Source organism: Alexandromys fortis, unplaced genomic scaffold (assembly GCF_014885135.2).
Source record: "Alexandromys fortis isolate MF-2015 unplaced genomic scaffold, M_Fortis_MF-2015_v1.1 scaffold_44, whole genome shotgun sequence".
Lineage (NCBI taxonomy): Eukaryota > Metazoa > Chordata > Mammalia > Rodentia > Cricetidae > Alexandromys > Alexandromys fortis.
The window spans coordinates 7954073-7974305 of record NW_026067921.1 but is presented as its reverse complement, the minus strand read 5'-3'; the positions used below and the strand labels follow the sequence as shown (position 1 = coordinate 7974305).

The window sequence follows — 20233 nt, the reverse complement described above, 5'->3', positions numbered from 1 at the left end:
GTTTTCCTTTATAAGAGTTGCTGTGGTCATGGTGTCTCTTCATAGCAATAAAACCTTAACTAAGACAGATTATTATTATTATTATTATTATTATTATTATTATTATTATTATTATGCAATTTGGGGGATTGAACCCAGGGTCTTGTCTATGGTAGTCAAGAATTTTTCCACTAAGCTATACACCTAGTATTTTACTTTTTATTTATCTCTTTATTTTTTTTTTTTAATTTTGAGACAAGTTCTCACTGAATTTTCCAGGCTATCATTGAACTTAGGATCCTCCTGCCTCACCATTCCTCATCGCTGGAATTACAGGTGTGTGCCACACTTCAAAGCTAACTGCCCCCCTTTCAGAAAGCCCCTCCTGATCACCTTCTGCAATAGTGACACTGACTCTCTCTTGCTGCTTTTGACTCCCTCACTCGCCTACCCTCTGACACACTCAATGTTCACCATCATAGTTTGGGAACTGAAGCTGTGATACGTATTTATATAATCCAGTGTTTTCAGAGTGCAGCAGGGCTTGCCCTTCTCACACACCAGTCCACCAGTCTTGGGACTGGGCATGATAAACAATTTGAAAAGCAATTTGGCAGCAAGGATGAAGAGTTGTAATATGTTCATGTCCTACAACTTTATGTTTAAGGGAAAAAAATCAGTTCTAAGAAGATAGTCTCGGATCTGGGAAGGAAAGAGTGATGTTTATAATGTCATGAAGTTGGAGAGGTTCAAGACATCAAAAAATAGGAGACAGTTAAACAAAATAAATTACTCCGCCTTTACTTACTGATACATTATTCGCCTGTTGAAAAGATGGTTATGAAGGCTGATAAGGAGCTAGGAAAATGCTTTCCTAACAATGCTATATTAAAAAAGAGGATCCATAGTTGCATAGCTATGGTTTAGCTGTCCTTAAATATGCACACAAAAGAGACGAAGAAAGATTGCTTAGTCTGTAAAGTGTTTGCCTTTCAAGCATGGGGAATCAGGGTCTGATCCCCAGAATTCACATAAAGTGCCATGTGGTAGTCTGTGTTTGTAGCTTCAGTGTTGGGGACACAGAGAATATCGCTAGAGCTTGTTGGTCAGCCCGTCAAGCATACTTGTTGAACTCTAAGCCAGTGAGAGTTCCTGTCTCAAAAGCAAAAGGTTGTTTATGCCTGAAGAATTGGACCAGAGGTTGTCCTCTGGCTTCCATATGTGTGTGCATGCACACACACACACACACACACACTAACACTGTGGTGATTTGAATGAGAATGGTCCCCATAGGCTTATATATAGAATGTTTGGTACCCAGTGGTATCCTTCTTGTTTAGGAAATATTTCTACTTCCTAATACCTGTATTTCAGATATATCCTGTTTAGAAAGGATTAGGAGATAGGACCTTTTTGGAGGAGTTGCATCACTGGGGTTGGGCTTTGAGGTTGACCAGTTAGCTCTCTCTAATTGTCTCAGGATGTGAGCTCTCTCCTGCTCCAGTGCCATGCCTGCCTGCCTGCTGCTATGTTTGCCACTGTTGAAATAAGAGCGGCGGGGCTGCGTCCCCAGCACCCCGGCCGCTTGGCTAGCTTATGCCCGAAATAACAACACACAAACTGTATTCATTTAAGAACTGCTTGGCCCATGAACTCTAGCCCTTACAGGCTAATTCTTGCACCTGGACTAGCCCATTTCTAATGATGTGTATAAGCACCCCAAGGTGCGCTTACCAGGAAGATTCTAGCCTCCGTCCATCCTGGTGTCTCTGCTCCAGAGCAGAGCTGTCGAGTCTACCTAGGAGAGCTGAGCATGGCGTCTCTGCTGAGCTGTAGGGTCTCTCCGGGAGCAGAGCAGAGTCTGACCTCACTTCCTCTTCCGCCCAGAATTCTATTCTGTTTTCTCCTCCCATCTATGTTCTAAGCTATGAGGCCAAGCAGTGTGTTTATTACTTAACCAATGAAATCAACAGATTGATATATGACACTCCCACATCATGCCACCATGTTGGCCATGGAGTAAACTAACCCTCTGAAACTGTTAAGTCCCAAAACATTTTCTTTAATCAGTCACCTTGATCATGGTGTCTGATCATCACAGTAGCAATGCGATGTAACTAAGACATGACCTATCAACCTAAATGTTGATAGTAAATGCATGGTTAATTGGATTTTAATCTTTCCTAAATCTTTTGGATTTTCTGTATTTCAGTTATATCCTAAATACAGAAAGTTATTAGATTTTTTTTTTAAAGTAAGCCATTTAAAAGGTATTATGATCTGAGGTGCTACACAACTCACTGACATTGCATAACTGAGTCTCCATAGAAGGTGAATTCCACGCCTTTTCTGGAACCTGTCTGTAGCATCAAGGGTCAGCAGTATAGCTGGCCCTACAGCCTACCAGTAACCTTGAGACTCAGTATCCCTCCATTCCTGGCTACTTCGTTTGACTCTTCCTGTGGCTGTTGGCTGTGTCCTTCTTACCCTGAAAGTCAACACCACTGGGTAATAAAGGCAACAGTCAAACAACTTATACTGCACCTTGACACTTACAAACTAAGCCTCTTTAATGACTTTAATGACTCATTGAATTTGTTCTCATCTTAGCTACTCCTATCCCTATTTCAATGTTCCCACTTGACTGTTTTCACAGTACGGGTTGTTAGATAATATATTATGTGTTTTGGCATGACTAGAGAACTGTGTTGATCTGATTTGATTTGGGAAGATGCAGATCTCTCATGTAGCCCAGGATATCTTTGCACTTGCTTCATAGCTGAGGATGACCCTGAACTTCTGAACTTCCTGTTTCTTCCTCCCGAATGTCGGGACTGAAGCATGCACCATCTTACCAGACTTACACAGTGCTGGGGGTGGAACCAAAGCTTTGTGCATGCCAAGCAAGCACTCTACCAACTGAGCATATTCCCAGGCATGTTTTTACTTTATTAAGAACAAAACAGTTTCTTGAGTACACCGCACGGGGCTTCGAGCTGAACAGTCACAAGATTGCTGTTTCCCGCCTAAAGTGATTTTTAAAAGAAAAAGATCCAGTGGTTACCCACTGAGCACTTGGTAAACTCTTAACCTGTATTATGTCTTCTTATACTTACCAGAGAAATAAGTGTCACACATTGGGAGGATTAGAGAGAGAGGTTAAATAATTTGCCTAAATTCACTTACACAGAAAGTTATCAAGGTGAAATTTAAACCCTCATGTTTACTGACCTCCAGACCTGTACTCTTAAATGCTACCCTTGATGGACATTCATCAACTATTAAAATAGGCTGTATGAACTTATTTTATAGACCTAGCCATTATGATCAAAGATAATGTTAACCTAAAACTCACTATCAATTGATGCCAAGTGTAAGTGTCCATATATCACTTCTCATTGCTTCAGATTTTCTTGGTTGCTAACCAGTGTCTCAACAACTAAACAGACTATAGAATGAGCAGGGTTCTTTTTCCAAAGCACTTGAGACCTTTTCGTTTGTGTATGTGTGAGAGTGTGGCCACGTGCATCCCGTGGTCCGTGAATGGGGATAAGAGGACAAGTTGATTCTTGCCTTTCACCTTGTTGGTTTGTCACCTCTCTGCTGACTGTGTTCCCCAAGCTGTCTCACCCTTAAGAGCTTTTGCTAATTTCCCTATCACTGCCTTCCCCCCAGCGTAGGACTGCTGGGGTCTCAGATGGGCACCATCACACACAGCTTTTTCTTATGGCTTTCAGGGACAGGACTTGGGTCTCAGGCATGTACACAAAGCTCTTTTGCAGACTGAACCTTCTGACTGGCTCAATGAACAACTCTAAGTAGTTTAATAATTTTGGTTATCTATACTATCCCAAGCACTAGCTTCCCAACTAGAATTAATTTCAACTGCTTTCATCGCCTTTTTTTTTTTTTTTTTTTTGAAGGATTTATAAGTTTTCCTCTGGGACAAAAATCAACTCTTTTTTATGAAGTAAAAGTCTTGGTTGTTAAGTATTAAGTCAGGTCTTTAAAAATGATTATTTGGACTTTAAGAATTGAGTCTATTAATAGGAGACATGTACGTTATCAAAAGGAATGTTCCCACAAGTTATGACTAATATTCTTTCAGAGGAAATCTCGAACAAAAAGAGATTTTCCATATAACAAGCCATTTATTTCAAGAAACAAAGTTTAATAAAAATCTGAAATAAATCTGTTGTAACGGGAATTGAATAAAATTTCTCAGAAAACACCGTTCATAATGCCCACCATCCCAACAGCTCACCAGGGTTCTTGTGTGCCTCTTGTGGCTAAAAGGCCAGGCAGAAAGCCATTTTCTTTCCTGGCCCAGGTATGAGTAGTCAAAACTGGACCTTCCTCCTTTACAAACGTTTTTTGACAACTTTCTGTGTTCCAGATTTTGCTGTACGCTGTGCATGCTCAGACACAAGTAAATTGTGCTAAAAACTCTATCTAGGCTAAGAGACTGAGCCATAGGGTTAAGGAGGTGGACACTTGCCTTGCTTTGAGTTCGACCCCAGGAACTCACAGGACAAAGCCAGTTGTGGCGTTGTGCAGTTGTAATCCCAGGACTGGGGAGGTGGAGAGAAGAGGAGCTCTGGGCTCATGGGCAAGCAAGTCAGCTTAGTCTACTTGGTGAGGTCTGGCCCAGTGGGAGACCCTGTCTCAAGTAAGAAAGCCGATGGTGACCGGGAAACGACGGCTGAGGTTGGCCTCTGGCCTCCATACACGGGCACACACATGAGCGTGAACACACATATGCAGGGGAAAGGGAAAGCAACAGGCACACAGAGTAGGAAACTGGTCAGGAAACACCAGTAAAGAAAACACCAAGTCTGTTTCATTAGCCGTTTCTATTTTCCTGTCATGCGGGAGAGTGACATTTTGTGCAGAAGCTGCAAGATCAACTCTTGGTGCCAGTGATTAAGTCCACCAGAAACTGGTTCTGTGAGAGGCGAACTTTTAGAAACCTGACCGGTCTGAGACACTGTTTTCCTGGATAGTCTGACTTCCTTCACAGTCTTCTTTCTCACCCAGCCTACGAACCCTCCAGGGTGCGCCCCACAGCTCCGCCAGTGGAGCTGTCCTTGGTCTGAGGGTCGGGGGAAGCATTGCACCCAGGGTCTGACTTCCCTGGGGCTGCTGCGCTTGTCCAGTCTCCCAGACTGTTCCCTTGCCCACCGTGGGGAAGAGACTGGAGTTCAAGGGCGAGCCCAGGAAGCCTCATGCATTTTACCTCTGTTCATTTGAACTTCTACCCACATTTGAGCAGGGTTTTCCTGCCTCAGATCAGGAAACCGGAACCCGAACTTCAGTTGTTCAGTAAAATCATAGCAAATACTTATTTTATGCATAATACAATTCTAAATACCACAAAAGATCAAGATAACATCTTGGCCCTCAAAGATTTTGCATTCTGGTAATAAGACACCCCCACATTAAATAAAAAATGAATCAGCCCAAGCGTCAGAGACAATTCAGAAAGCAACAGAGAGTCATAGATGCCAAGTGTTTGAGATGGAAGGCAAGATGATGAGGAATAAAAGGCGGCTTCAGGGCAGAGAGGAAATTTGAAACAGGCCCTGAAGAAAAGGAAGCTGTCTAGAGTACTGCATATATACAGTCCTGTTGTCTAAAAACAAAATAAAATTACCAGGTATATGACTTTATTTAATACACGTATATAACTTTATATAACACATGTTTATGACTTTATACAATGCATGTATATAACCTTATATAATACATGAGCATGCCTTTATATGATACATGTGCATGCCTTTATATGATATGTGTTTATGGCTTTATATATCACATGGATATGGCTTCATGGAATATATTATATATTAAAGAAAAAGAGCTTGAGGGTCACGTAGCATTAGTGAGGAGGAATGTCTTCCGGGCTTTTCTATTGCTATAACTGAACACTACAGCCCAGGTGGTTTAAGAAGAAAAGATTCAAGCAACACAGAAATCTATGTATAGCAACAACTGAAAGTTGGGCTCATAGTTGGGGAGCCCAAGAGCAGAAGGCCTTGTGGTGCCTCCTATAGTGGCTGAAAGGGCACGGGGATGGGAACAAGAGAGCCAAGAAAGCCAGATTTGATTTTCTGACAGCCCACTGTGGTGGAAGTGAACCTGGTGAGCCCTGAGAATTCACTGGTTCCTGGGGAAGGACGCTGACCCAGTCAAGTTAGGACCTAAATCCCTTCCTCTAAGCTTCCCTCCCAACACTGCCGCCCTGGGCTTATGATTCAAATCTGTGAACTTGTGGTGAAAACACTGAAACCATGGCAGGTGTGTGTGTGTGTGTGTGTGTGTGTGTGTGTGTGTGTTTGTGTTATGTGTGTGCAGTTGGTAGTTGATGGGAGAGAGGAAGGAAAGACTAGAATTCATAGTGACTTTCAGGGGTTTTTCTTTTGTTTTAGCTTTCCATTGTTACTGTACATACATTTCTATGTTGTTTGAATTCTTTTTCCAGAGAGGATGCATTAATTCCTAATTTAGTATATATTTTTTTAAAAGCTAATTTAAAAAAATAAATAAGACTTGGGTTTAAAGTTGTGAAGAAAGAGGGATATATCAGAGTAGAACAGCTGGTACCCAGGGATGTTTGTGGGGTAGTGAGCAACAGAAAAATAGGGTTCAACAAAAAGAAACATAACAGCGTAGCAGTTGGTAGCTTGGCACCAGAGAGAAATTGAGTAGAAGACACAGGAGCCTGAGTCTTATTTATACTTATTTATATATTTTTTTATTTTTTTAGTGTTTTTTTTTTTTTTGTCTTTGTCTGTTTGTTTTTGAGACAGGGTTTCTCTATGTAGTCCTGGCTATCCTGAAACTCTGTTGACAAGGCTGGCCTCGAACTCCCAAAGATCCACCTGCCTCTGCCTCCCAAGTGCTAGCATTAAAGGCGTATGCCACCCTTGCCCAGCTGAGCCTGCGTCTTTTGTTTCTGACCAGGAGTGATGCTGGGCCCTGGAAGGTTTGTCGAGGTTGATTATCTGGCTGCAACAAGTATTAATTTATTAGCAGGAAAGCTGAAGTCCCAGAACATGAGCTAATAAGAAGCAAATGTTCTCACCTTGTGCCATATGGAAGGCCCATGTCCCCTACAGAGAATTGCAGAGAATACTGGGCTTGTCAGCAAAGTGAAAAACAGAGATGCTGTCAGATACAGTGCGGAACAGTCACCTGTACTTCATCTTTAATATTAATCTCACTGTAAATCTTTATGTGTTACTTGACATCCCTGATGAACGGTTGAAATGTAAGATAGAGCATTTGATCCCCAGTATATAAGAAAAGAGTGAGCCAAGTTTGTAAAGTTGAATGATGATGATTTGATTTCAAAATTGATAATCCATAATGTGTCACTTGTCCTTGTCTTGGGTGGACTGACAAATCCACTTTATTAAACTTGTGATTATCAGTATAACATGCTACAAACACTATATGCATATACATTGCATTTTTTTTTGGTGGTTTTTCAAGACAGGGTTTCTCTGTGTAACAGCCCTGGCTGGCCTGGAACTCACTTTGTAGACCAGGCTGGCCTCAAACTTAGAGATCCCCCCTGCCTCTGCCTCCCAAGTGCTGGGATTAAAGGTGTGCACCACAACCGGCCTTCTACATTGCATTTTTTATATATACACAGAGATATTTGTACAACACATACAATGGAACAAAAATCTGTAGCTCCCTGGAGGTGGGAAGTACCTGGCAGAGCAGAGTACAGTACTGTATCTGGTTGACCCTTGACTCAATCATCATGACTCAGTCTCGGTGGCTGAATTCTGGGTGAGGTAGCTTCCTTCTTGACTAATGAACAAAGAAGGGCACCTCAGAGAGTTCTGAGGGTGAGCGAGGTCTAGAAAACACAGACTGTGTGATCCTATAACCGGAAATGCTACTTGAAGTCGAAACCAACAGTGGGAATTACTTGTTGGTTTTCACTTCCTTCCTTCTTTGGCCGCCTTAAGAACTTTGAACCCTCAGTTTCCACACTTCCTGCCACACCATCCCTAGCTGTCTCTATTCTTGCAGAGAGGCAGATGAAAAAAAAAAAAGGTCTGAATAAGGGTCTCACTATGTATTCCTGATTGGCCTGGAACTTTCTATGTAGATCAAGTTGGCATTGAATTTACAGAAATCTGCCTGCCTCTGCCCCTTGAGTGCTGGGGTTAAAGACATCCACCACCATGTTCAGCTGGTGGGTGAAATTCTTAATGGACAGAGATGAGTTCCCAGCACTCAGGAGGCAGAGGCAGGAGGATCTTTGTGAGATCAAGGCCAGCCTGGTCTAAAAGAGCTAGTTCCAGGACAGGCTCCAAAGCTACAGAGTTTCCTTGCTTGGTGACAGGAAAACAAATAGGGACAAGAAAAAAAAAATAGAATTCCCAAGTAACCACATGGGAAGAGAGTCCTGATCCCATAGACTGCGTGTTCCTTTCTTCTCTATTCTTTTCCACTAGGTAAAAGGTCTTCAGGGCACCTCTTCTCAACACAGAACAAGGACAACAGGAGCTATGTGGCCCCTGTGTGATGGGAGGAGGCCAGGATGGAAGGTGACCCAGTGACCTACCTGATTTGCCACATGCAGGCCTGTCTTGTGAAGACGTCCTTCACCATAGATAATGATCCTTGGTTGGTTTTCTAAGAATTTTCATGAAATTTGGGGACTGGGGGTTAATTTAGAGGTAGAAATTTTGTCTGCCTAGAGGGCTTGGCGTAGATTCCAATACCCCCAGATAAACAGACGGCGAGGTATGGGGCTGGAGAGGTGGCTCAGCAGGTGAAACACATGACAAGCAAGCATGAAGACTGGAGGTCACATTCCCAGCACCCGTGTTAAGTGCGGGGCAGGCATAGTAGCCCACCTCTAATCCCAGATCCCAGGAAGGCAGAGAAAAGGGATTCGCAGAACAAGCTGGCTAGCTAGACAAGACATATGGATGAGCTCTGAGTTCAACAGAGAGACCCTGCCTCAGGGAATAAGTAGAAGACAGCCATGGCTCCCAGCGTCAGTGCCAGCCTTGGGCTTCCACATGGAGATGTACACATATGTGTATAATCACACACACACACACTCAAAAACGAGATAAAGAGGTAGGGTGGAACACGCCTGGAATTCTGGCACCCGAGAGGTAGCTCCAGGAGGGTTTGGAGTTCAAAGCCAATCTGGGTCACATGGCATGACCCTGTCTCAACAAAAGTGAGACTCCATTTTCAAGTACTTCTCAGCATGGTCTTAAGGATTGAGAATTCAGTGCAGCAAACACTTACTACGACAAGCCAAGCTGAGTAGAACAGACAGTGCTCATCAGTGGGGCTGTAGAAGAACAGTCTAGGCTTCCAGAATAATTCATCCCAGGCGAGCCTCGTCTCCATCGCTCTTCTCGCTCCTTACTTCTGTGTCTCTCTTCCCTCCCTGGTAAGTAGACACTATGTGATTCTAAAGGGAGTACACTAACATCTCTGCTGTGCTTGCCTATATGTGTGTTGGGGCAGGGTTTGCACATGTGTGCATGTGCCCATGTGGGTGTGGGTATGCATGAGTGGGTGTGTGTCCTGCCTGTGTGTAAGAGAGAAACTGGAGCCAGGCGGTGGTGGCACGTGCCTTTAATCCCAGCACTCGGGAGGCAGAGGCAGGAGGATTTTTGTGAGATCAAGGTCAGCCTGGTCTAAAAGAGCTAATTCCAGGACAGGCTTCAAAGCTACAGAAAAACCCTGTCTCGAAAAACCAAGAGAGAGAGAGAGACAGAGAGAGAGAGAGAGAGAGAGAGAGAGAGAGAGAGAGANAGAGAGAGAGAGAGAGCGGGAGAGAGAGAGAGAGAGAGAGAGAGAGAGAGAGAGAGAGAGAGAGAGAGAGAGAGAGAGAGAGAGAGAGAGAGAGAGAGAGAGAGAGAGAGAGAGACTGGAAGAAAGTTTTATCCTCAGTCTGATACTCTCCTGTTAGGTGAACTTTTCCTTAAATGATACCAGCTTTATCAAACACTAGGGGGGAAAATTTTTTTCTTTCTTTACCCTTCTTTTCCTCTTCCTCTGTCCCCACCTCTCTCCTTTGTTCTTCCTTCTTTTTAATTGCTATTATTATTATTATTATTATTATTATTATTATTATTACTGAGACAGAATCTTGCTATGTAGCCCTGACTGGCTTTGAACTTCCTCCTGCCTCAGCCACCCACTTCTGGATTACAGGTGTTACTTGGGAAGAGATCTTTGTATGTGCAGAAATTAGTGTTTGCTGATTAGGGAGCTGAGTTTGCAATCCCATTTAAAAAAAAAATTAAACAAGATGCCTTAAGATAATGCAAAAAAGAAGTTAAGAACAGCTAGGTAAGAGTCATTTTGGACACCCACACTCACCGCAAAACAATCAAAGAAACAAACAAAAACCCCTGTACCTTTAGCTCACCTACTTATATATCCACATGTTTAAGATATAACTATATTCAAAGCACAGGCCTCCTGTGAGGAGGCCGCTCAAGCTCCAGGTTCCCAGAAGCAATGGAACAAACACCCCATTCATCCCCAGATGACATCAGCCAGTTTCTGCCTGGTCAGTGACCTAAAATGAGTTGGGGAACTTACTGTCTTCTGTTCATTTTTACTTGTCCTCTGAGTTCAGCAGCAAAACTGATTTTTTAAATATAGTTGTTATTTTTATTATATTTAATTTGACCGAGGAACTAAATACATATTATAACATATATATGTTTGTAATTTAATTATATGAAACAAATGATTAAGAGATAGGGTGAATATATAGGATTCTTAATAGTCTTCCATTATCATGAAATAGAGGATTTATTTATGTCACTGGTACCTCATCTTTCCCTATAATTATTGGTGGTCCTGGTGGTGAGTTTTGAGGCAGGATCTCACTGTATGGCCCAGTCTGACCTTGAACTCCTGGACTCAAGCGATTCTCTTGCCTTAGCCTCCCAACCAGCTGGAACTGTAGGTACACACCGGTGTACTCAGCTTGACTGATCGATTTTTAAGTGTCTTAAATACTTTAATATTTAAATTTTGTAGTAGAAATGTTGTATGTTCTTCTCTTGGAAGAATTTGGTTAGTGTTTCACCTTTGAACCAACAGCTCGACTGTGAAGCCCTGTCCCATGCCCTAGATGATCCCCGATGGTATAAGAAGTTTCTCTTTGCGAAGGGCTATAAAGACTTCTTGTCCTTCCGGCCTTCTTCACAACGTGTTTTGTCGATTGTTTCCCTCGTGTTCGCTTGCCAGCAATAAGCAAAAATATAGCTGGGGCTGTGTCAGAAACTTCACTGGCCACATTCATCCGTCCTCATCAGGGTTTCTTCAGTGGTGTCCCCATCCAGCGGCCGTGCCAGCCAGCAGAAACAGCTAGTTGTTGTCTACAGTGAAGAATGACTGGAAGCGTGGTGCCTGTTTCTTTTCCTGTGAGCAACAATCCATCCATTTAACATTCTTTCGGTGCTCTTGAACTCTGTGGTAGGGCCTGTGTTCCCTGCTCAGTTGGGGCCAGTCCGAGAAATGCCGACCTTCCTGCCTGCTGCTGGCCTTATCAGTGTGGAACAGTAACAGCCATCTGATGGCCTGGCTCTTCTGCCCAGAGCTAGTGACCTGCCACGCCAGCATCAGGCTGGACAATGCTAGGCTGGAGCAATCAAAATGATAAGAGATAAGGGTAATGGCTATTATATTAGTAATTGCCCTCAGTAACTTAAGAAATGAGGCATGGGAAGATTGATCAACTTTTCTCCTTCTTCGGCTGCTGGACCACAGTATCCATTCCTTTTTTCTGGCCAAGTATATTGATTGATTTTGTAAACATCTCATAAAAGGTTGCATATTCCCTTTTTGTATATAAAAATATGGTTTTTATATTGTTTTGCTAATCAGAAACATATATTCACGTCTCTGTGCAGACAGTGTTTTGGAGTCTGTAATCCTGGCTATCCTTACGTGTTTTTCATTCCATGTTCTAGAGAGTTCTGAAAGGGAACATCACAGCCTACCGTTGTGATCGTCTGAGTCATCACGTACTTTTTGTCTTTGATTTCCCTTTTTGATTTTGTGCCTTGTTTTTAGTGCAAAAAGCTTACACTTTTTAGCACCTTTTCGTCTTTGTATCTATTCCACCGGAATTAGACTCCCATACCTATACAAAATAATCAAAGAGTGGGGCCTTAATAAATAGAAATGCATTTTTCTCAAACATGGGAAGTCCAGGACTGGCTTAGTGGCCCCTTGATCGTCCGCGGTGCTGCGTCCTGTCTTCCTCTTCCACCACCTTTAATATCTGGCAGTCATTTTCCAAGTCACAGTTGTAAGACGGCACATACGGCTCCTTCTCTCTCGTATGCATTCCAGACAGGAAGAGAAAAGAGGACTATTCCTTGGAGAAGTTCCCCGATCAGTTCTGCCTCAGCAGGCCCCGCCCACTACATCCCTGACCTCAGCCTATAGCAGAAGACTCTAGGGCTGGGTTGTGACTGGGGTGCAGTGTTTGCTGGGCACCCACAAGGCCCTCAGTTCAGTCCTCAGCACCGCAAAGAAGAACAGGGAAGGGGAGTAGAGGAACTGTTATTCCAAACACACCGACACCTCAGATTAAACCAACACAACTGTATTCGACGGAGCGTCCATGGGGCTCTGCCTTGAACCTCCATCGTTTGTTTCTATTAAGTGCGCGTGGCCCTGAATTTCATCAGTACCACCGCCTCCACCTTGGATTGGCCTGGCATCGTTCCCCCAGATGTTTACTTTATAAATCTTCTTGTCACTTTTTTGAGATAATTTCCTTTTACATATCTTAATTTTTTTTAGCTCAGTCCTGCAAGTCTTTTGAAAGAGAAACTCATTCCAATGTATTTTTACTCCTGTTCCTTCTTATGGTCATTGGTTTTTAGATCTCATTGTTTCTCTTTTTCCTTCTTTATGCTTACTGACATGATTATTTTCCCAGGTATTTTTTTCTATGTTACCCATCAGAGGATTTTTTTTTTCTTTTTCTTTCTTTCTTTTTCTTGAAAATAAGCAAACCTAACCATGCACTCTTGACTCAGAGATCCTCCATCAATATGCCGAGGAACAATTGTAACTTAATTTTTCAGCAATGACACATAAGGTCACTGGAGGTATTTGATAATTAAGGAAGTTCATTTCCTCATTTCTTTTGATGTCATTCCCAGACAGCTATGGATCCCCCACCTCACCCACACTCTTAGAGGGAGCTAGATATGACCCCTGTCTGACCCAGCCAAGAAGAACTGCCTTTAATTCTTAGACTCCTTTCCAGGTCTTCCTAATGGAGGAAGAAGTTAAGTTTTTTATCCCAGATTTCCAAAGGCCACAGGAGCCATGTTTATAATCCCAGAACTCTGGATGCTAAGGTAAGAACTGATGAGTGCAAGGCCAGTTTGGGCTGTCTTGTCTCAAAACAAACTGAAACGAAGCATCTACGTGAGCAGGAATGAGAAGTCATGTTTATCCTTGTTCTTGGCTTTCTCTACTGAACGCAAACCGATGGTCAGGAACAGTGAGACTATGGGTGGGACGTCTCTTGACTTGCTGTCTGTGTTGGCTTTTCTGATTGAGGAGAGCTTTTGGGTGGCTTCACGTTCCAGTCTGTCATGGTAGGGAAAGCACAGAAGGGTTTCTGGTGGCAGGAGTGGTGTGTAGGCTGGTCACAATCGCAGCAGAAGAGAGGCAGAGAGGTGGACCAGCAAGGAGCTGGAGATGGGCTGGGTCCCTCAGAGGCCCATTCCTAGTTGTTTATATCCTCTCTCTAGGCTCCACCCCCTAAAAAGTCCACAGCGTCCCTAAACACCATGACCAGCTAGGGCATAGGTGTTAAACATGTGACCTTGTCAGGCATTTTTCACATTCAAAACATTACAGTAGCCTTATTACTTTTGCTTTTGTTTGTTGTTCTGGTGTGTGTGTGTGCGTGCGTGCGTGCGTGCGTGCGTGTGTGTGTGTGTGTGTGTGTGTGTAAGAGAGAGAGAGAGAGAGAGAGAGAGAGAGAGAGAGAGAGAGAGAGAGATCTCACGATGTAGCCCTGACCTGACTGATCTGGAACGCACTATGTAGACCAGGCTAGCCTCAAACTCACAGAGATAGATTCACCTACCTCTCCCTCCTAAGTGCTGGGATTAAAGGAGTGCACCACCATCACCTGACTGTTTTTGTCCTTCTTGTTGTATTTTTACTGTTGCATTTAATAATAGCCTTGCCCGAATGTGTATGGCTGAGTGGCGATCAGAAGACAATTTGTGAGAATCAGGTCAGTTCTTTCCTTTTGCCATCTGAGTCCCAGGGATGGGCATCAGGCTTGGCAGCAAACACCTTTACCTGATGAGTCATCTTGCTGCTCCTGCATTTGATCTCTAAGGGGTTGAAAACCTTCCATGGAAGGTCTGTGTAACTGTCGGTTTGGGCTCTTTCAGGAACTTACTTGCATGGGAAATGTAGCTTTATGTTACTCAGTGAAATCGCTGATCTCTTTTCTTTGCTTTCTACATTTTTTGAGTGTGATGCTTGTGAAGGAAGCCTTTTGTCTCTTGTCTGGTTCCCAATTACACCTTCCACTTCATGCCTCAGCAGTATGCTTGTTCCCAATAGCAATCAAGGATCCTAAAATTAACCAAATGCTTCAATGTTACCAGTTAGATAGGAAAGCTGCTGGCTTTTTTTTTAACCACAGGAACAGTATAAAAGGAGAAATTCAACTTTTATTAAAGCTATACAGCTTCTACCCAACTTCTCTCTTCTCATTTGTTTTATTAAGGTATTTTAGATCACATATAAGTATGATTTGACTGTAAATGGATGTAGGCTTTGGTAAGTCTTAGAATGATGATTCCATATAGCAAACTGTATTCTGAGAAAACATTTAGTAATATATATGAAATAAATAAATAACCTGCATATACGAGAAGCCGTCCGCGCTGAAATTCATGGATTATGATATCTGCCCCTGGAGGTGTCTCCCTTTACTACTGAGGTTGCAGTAGGACAGCCCTACCCCAGCCCCATAGTGTCTGCCACTCCCCAGAGCCCCTGTGTCACCAGAAAAGAGGGTCTGAGAACCAGTTCCACTGCTGGAAATGACTGCCTTCCCAACACCACCGACTTCCTCAACTATTCAGGCAGAGAGGCCATGTCTCAGAAGAGAATAGTTAATAAATGAGTAAAAATTTCGAGCTACCACATCTCCCTTTAAGTATTTTCTCTCTGGTCTGACTGTGAAGGGAGCTTGGCTTCCTACCAGCCTCAGGAGAAATGGGAAAGCTTTGGGAGTAAGAAAGAAAGTGTCTGTTGAAAATAGAATTAATTAGAGGAAAATAAAGATGGATAAGCTTGCTATCAGGTTTGAACATTAAGGTGAATTTTGATATCTCATATGGCTACTACTAATATCTGCTAAAAAACTAAACCCTCAGGAGCTGAGAATGTATGTTTAGCATGTGCAAGGTCCTAGCCTCCCTCTCGGGTACTAAACACAGAGTCCAGATGTGGTGGTGTTTGCCTGTAATCCCAGCACTCTAGAGGCCTAGGAGAGGTGGGTCAATGCAGGTTTAAGACCAGGCTGGTCTACAATGGGAGTTCCAGGCCAGCTAGAGCTACCTAGTAAGACCATCTCAAAGACAAACTAAGGCTCTCAAGATTGGCTTTATATCTACAGTTGTCAAATGTTTGACGATGAGTTTGGGGTTTTTGTCTGTCAGTTTGTTTACTATTCTTTCTATCTTTGGTGTATTTAACACAGACAACTGAAGTGTAAATCTCATTAATCTTTATCAAAAAAAGAAAAGAACACGAAGGAGTCAGATACTGAGGCAAAAACTTAAAGATCAGAGAAGCAGAGAGAACAATCCCTTCCTATCCCTTCTGTTCCTCTGTCTAAAAAGGCCAAGATCCTGTCTCAGCCCCGCCTTATCACTTCCTGTCTCCTCTCTGTATAGACCTCTGGACCTCTATGGTTAACTAGTGGCTAGCTCCACCCTTTGACTTCAAACAAGCTTTATTTGTCAGAATACAAAATACCACACAACAGATAAGCGCTTTAGAGTGATTAGCTCCTCTGGAAGGCAGCCCCCTAAAGGGGGCTTCATAAATCGATTGTATTGTTCAAAACTGGCCCAAGTTCAATATTGTTAATGACACTTTTCACACCAGCACAAAAATCCAATGGCTCACACTTTGGTTGAACTTGGAAGGGACATAGGCTCATGCAGTTTCGTAAGTAGCGTTTGAAAATGGACATTGAACTATTCAGTGAGAGATGCTAGTACTTAAGCCGAGCCAATGGTTCTTTAGCTATTTGGGGTTTTGTCCATTTTATAAAATCTAGTTATTTTTACTTTCCTGGCATTTGGTCCCAGTGAACTAGATGGGAAATCAGATGTAAACTCATACCTGGCATATACAACTTACTTGTTTCCTTGTGTCTCTTGTTTTTGTTTCTTGGTTTCTTTTTTAGCTAAAGAGAAGAAAGCCAGAAACTACACTGAATGTTTTCTAAAAGCCCCTTGAGCAAGGTCCGTGTTTGAAAGACTTCTAATGTATGATCTAGGATTCTCTGATAAGCAGGAGTGCTGTCTTTGCTAAGAACAAATTCAGAACGAAGACTACAAATAAGTGGTTTCTTCTAAGAGACCATATTCTAGTATCACCGCTGTGAAATTTCTCACACGAGGCGTGCTGTTTCTCATCTTCCCCGCTAGCTCCGACTTAGTGATGATACACGCTTAGAACTGTGTCCATTGAGTGTGCTACAACAGAAAGATGCATAATCCTTCCTTCGGGTACACTTGTCATAGTCTGAAAGCAGCACAAGAAAGGTCCTGAAATTGAAGTGAGGTCTGAATGTGTTTGTTCCCATGAATCCCGGGTGATTGACGTGACAGTAGCGTGCTTTGTGACTTCTCTGGGGTTGGTTTGCTTAGATTACAATCAGATTTTAAGGTGACTATGGGGGCAAGTACGCACTATCAGGAGAATGGGAAGTGGCTTTGCTACTCAAATCAAATTAAATTCTAGGAAATAAAATCCTTAAAGGGACTGATTGTGGAGAAGAGGAGAGACAATACCTTATCATTAAAAATCAATCAGATATTTACTAAGTGCCTCTCCAAGGGTTCCTTACATTTCAGTCATTGGCAGTTCTTGGATTACACAATACTTTCTCATGCATTATCTTATTTGATCTTCCCAACAGGCAGAAGGCCAGAGAGGGATCTAAAGATGAGGAAATTGCATCTCAGACTTAAGTGCTCCTCAAGACCTCCACAGAGCCGGAGTTGGGTGTGCGAGCACGGGCGGGCTGGTGGGTGTCTCTGTCCTCTGTCCCTCTGACCTCCACCAAGGACTGTGACATATTGTCTGCATGAAGGAGTCCAAAGGAGTAAGATTACGATCTTGACTCTCAGGGAGTGTATGGTCAGTTGGGAAAGTAAGTTTGCCAGTGAACCAAACAAAAGACTTTTAGTTGTTAATCTGGAGGTGGTAAGCACAACAGTTGGGTTATGATTTTAATTGGAAAGCAAGGTGCTATCAGTTCTACACGGTGCCCTGAAAATGTATACAAATCAAATGGATTTTCTAGCATTTTCCAGCCAGGCCATCAGTGTCTTTAGGAGAAGCTCCTCACCAGGAGGAAAGCCAGTGGGCACAGTCTTGTCCAGGCTCATAGGGCAGGTGGATATTTGGGGTCCTGGAGTTCTTATTCCCTCTGTTGTGTTTGTGCTAAGGACTCAGAACCTGTGGGAGGTCATTCTGGCCACTGTTTGGCCCTTTAAACCATTAGAGAGGGTCCAGTTTTAGGGCGAGGGCTATCTGCAGGGGCGCCCAATCTCTTGACCTTGCAACGTGATGGTGTCATCCACAAATACTGTAGGCGACATCCATGGCTATCTTGGTTTCACACGGCCTGTAGAGCACAGGTTGGACACGACTGAGAAGCAGAAAATGGACTTGTCTGAATTTAAAGGGACTGTGGACATGAAGGGGCTGCAGAAACTGGTCATTTCCATTGTTCTAATGTCCCAGTGCTCAGACCTAACATTTTCCAAGGTCGTATTTGTCTCAGAAGCGAAATTCCAAGTATCTGTTCTTTGTCTTTTCAGCAGAGCCGGTCTGTACCGAGACAGCTGTGGTCGGTCACTGTGTGTCCCTGCCTTTATCTGTGTCACTGAGAGGCACTCTGCCTGGGAGGCCCCCTGGGGACTACCAAAGCTTCCATGAGCAGCTGGCCATTGTGTTTTTACAGAAAGTGCCAGTGCCTAGCCAGGTTCAGCAGCCTCATAGACAATTCCAAGTAATTGTCTTCCAGATGCTCATTTGTAAAGTGGCCTTGGACCAGCATAGGGGTTATGCCGCAAGACTCGGCCTGCTGTCAGGGAGGCCTTAAACAGCGTATGTGGGATGTTAGGCACCATGCTGAGCACACATGGCAACAGGAAACCCTTTGGAGGTACCATCAGTTACTGCCACCTCTTCACACTGAGCACCGAGTGCCCACATGAGTGCAAGCCTATGGGCGATCAAGCCCGAGCATCCGGTCATGCCCACCACACCATTTGTATCCTCAAAGTTTCACCCTTTGGGGATAGAAATGGATTCGTGCTGAGTCAGCCTAGCTTCCCTCCCCTCCTGTGGTTGTGAGCACAGCCCCTGGGAGCGGTTCTCTCACACACTAGCCGTGCATCCTTGGAAAGTTATCAGAGAATTCTTGATACCTTCCATCCCTGATATGGAACACCATGATAATCATAACAGCATCCTCTAAAACGTTCCTGGACGTGATTGTCCCTGTGGAGAGCCGAGAAGACGGCCGAGAGGTGTTCTGGGCTGTTTAAGTGTCTGTTCTTTTCAGTCGCTCATCCGCTGCCCCCTGAGAATCTGCTCTGGAGTCTGCACACGTGAAACGATGCCATAGGTGACCTCAGTGGGTGTACGGTTTATGTGACACATCACTGCATAACTTGTTTGCCCAACAGGTGGGAAGAACCCAGCACGAAGCGCGGAACATACGCCCGCCTTGGGGAAAGACGCGAGGATATGGAAAATTTCAATCAAATGATCCCGTGGAACAGCATCGGCATACAGTGAGTGCCCAGTGCCATAGAAGCATTTTCTGCTTTAATTGTTAGGCTGGCAGAGTGAATGCTGAGACCGCGCGTGTGGCCGGAGGTTGAGGGCGAGGAGGTGGAGGTGCTCCTGGGGAAGTCTTCCAAGAGGCAGTATCCTTGAGCTCGGCTCTGCTCAGTGAGTAGGCGTTCGCCAGTGAGAGAAGAGGGCTAAGAGTGTTCCAGGCAGAAGGAACATTGTGTGCAGAGTTAGGGAGGCGTGAAACAGCACAATACACTCGGGGAACTCCAAGCAGGCAAGGAACGAGTGGCGCCCCATCCTCACTGAGACATGCAGCGTGCGTTTGTTAAATGAGTATTAGAGGTTAGAGGCTGGGAAATGAAACATTGCTTGATCATTCTGGCCTGTAGCATTAACCAAACAACCACTGGGGTTGAAGCAGCTTTTAATTTTTTTTATTGTTCCGTGTGGTTCTTGCCCAGTGCAATCTCGGTACTGTGTCAATTCCCCTTTTTTCTTTCTTTCCTTTTTTTTTTTTTTTTTTAATTAAAGTAGGGTTTCATGTAACCAAAGCTGGTCTCAAATTTCCTATGTAACCAAAGATAACCTTGACTTCTCGTCTTCCTGCCTCTACATCCCAAGTGCTGAGATTCCAGGCATGTGCTAGCCATGCCCAGTTTTATTTGGTAATGACGTTCCAAATTTGGGCTTGCTAGGCAAACGTCCTATGCACTGAGCCCTATCCCCAGCCCCTTCTTATCTCCTGTTATGAGTAAGCTGGTTTTCTCCCTTCCCCACTCCCCGGAGTGATGGAGATGAGCTACCGTGAAGCTACTGGCATCGCAGAGTGGGTACTAACGCCTTTGTGGGTAACGCATTTCTTTAGATAAAAGGTCAGCAAAACCTGGTCTTGGGACCAGACACAGTGAACTACCTGGGGCTGGGTGACCTAGGATACCACTGGTTGGGATATTTCATCCCCGCTGTCTGCAGTCACTCATCCTCCCACGGGTTGGCCGACGCTCAGCCAGCAGTGGCGGGTTCAAGAGAGAAAGTGGAAGTACACACTTGAGGCTCAGCTTGGATTCAGCACAGTTACTTCTGTTCCTTTCCGGGAGAGAGAGAGAGAGAGAGAGAGAGAGAGAGAGAGAGAGAGAGAGAGAGAGAG

The 20233-nt window shown here is 43.9% G+C and overlaps 1 protein-coding gene across 18 annotated transcripts in view; it reads left to right on the top strand.

Moving 5' to 3' along the window:
- The window catches only part of LOC126501214 (uncharacterized), a 166316-nt gene that overhangs the window by 46517 nt on the left and 99566 nt on the right, over window positions 1-20233 (top strand). For all 18 annotated transcript variants that reach the window (XR_007591568.1, XR_007591566.1, XR_007591573.1 and 15 more), the window contains exon 3: window positions 18975-19082. The gene's annotated coding sequence lies outside the window, so the exon portion shown is untranslated. The remainder of the gene's footprint in view (window positions 1-18974; window positions 19083-20233) is intronic.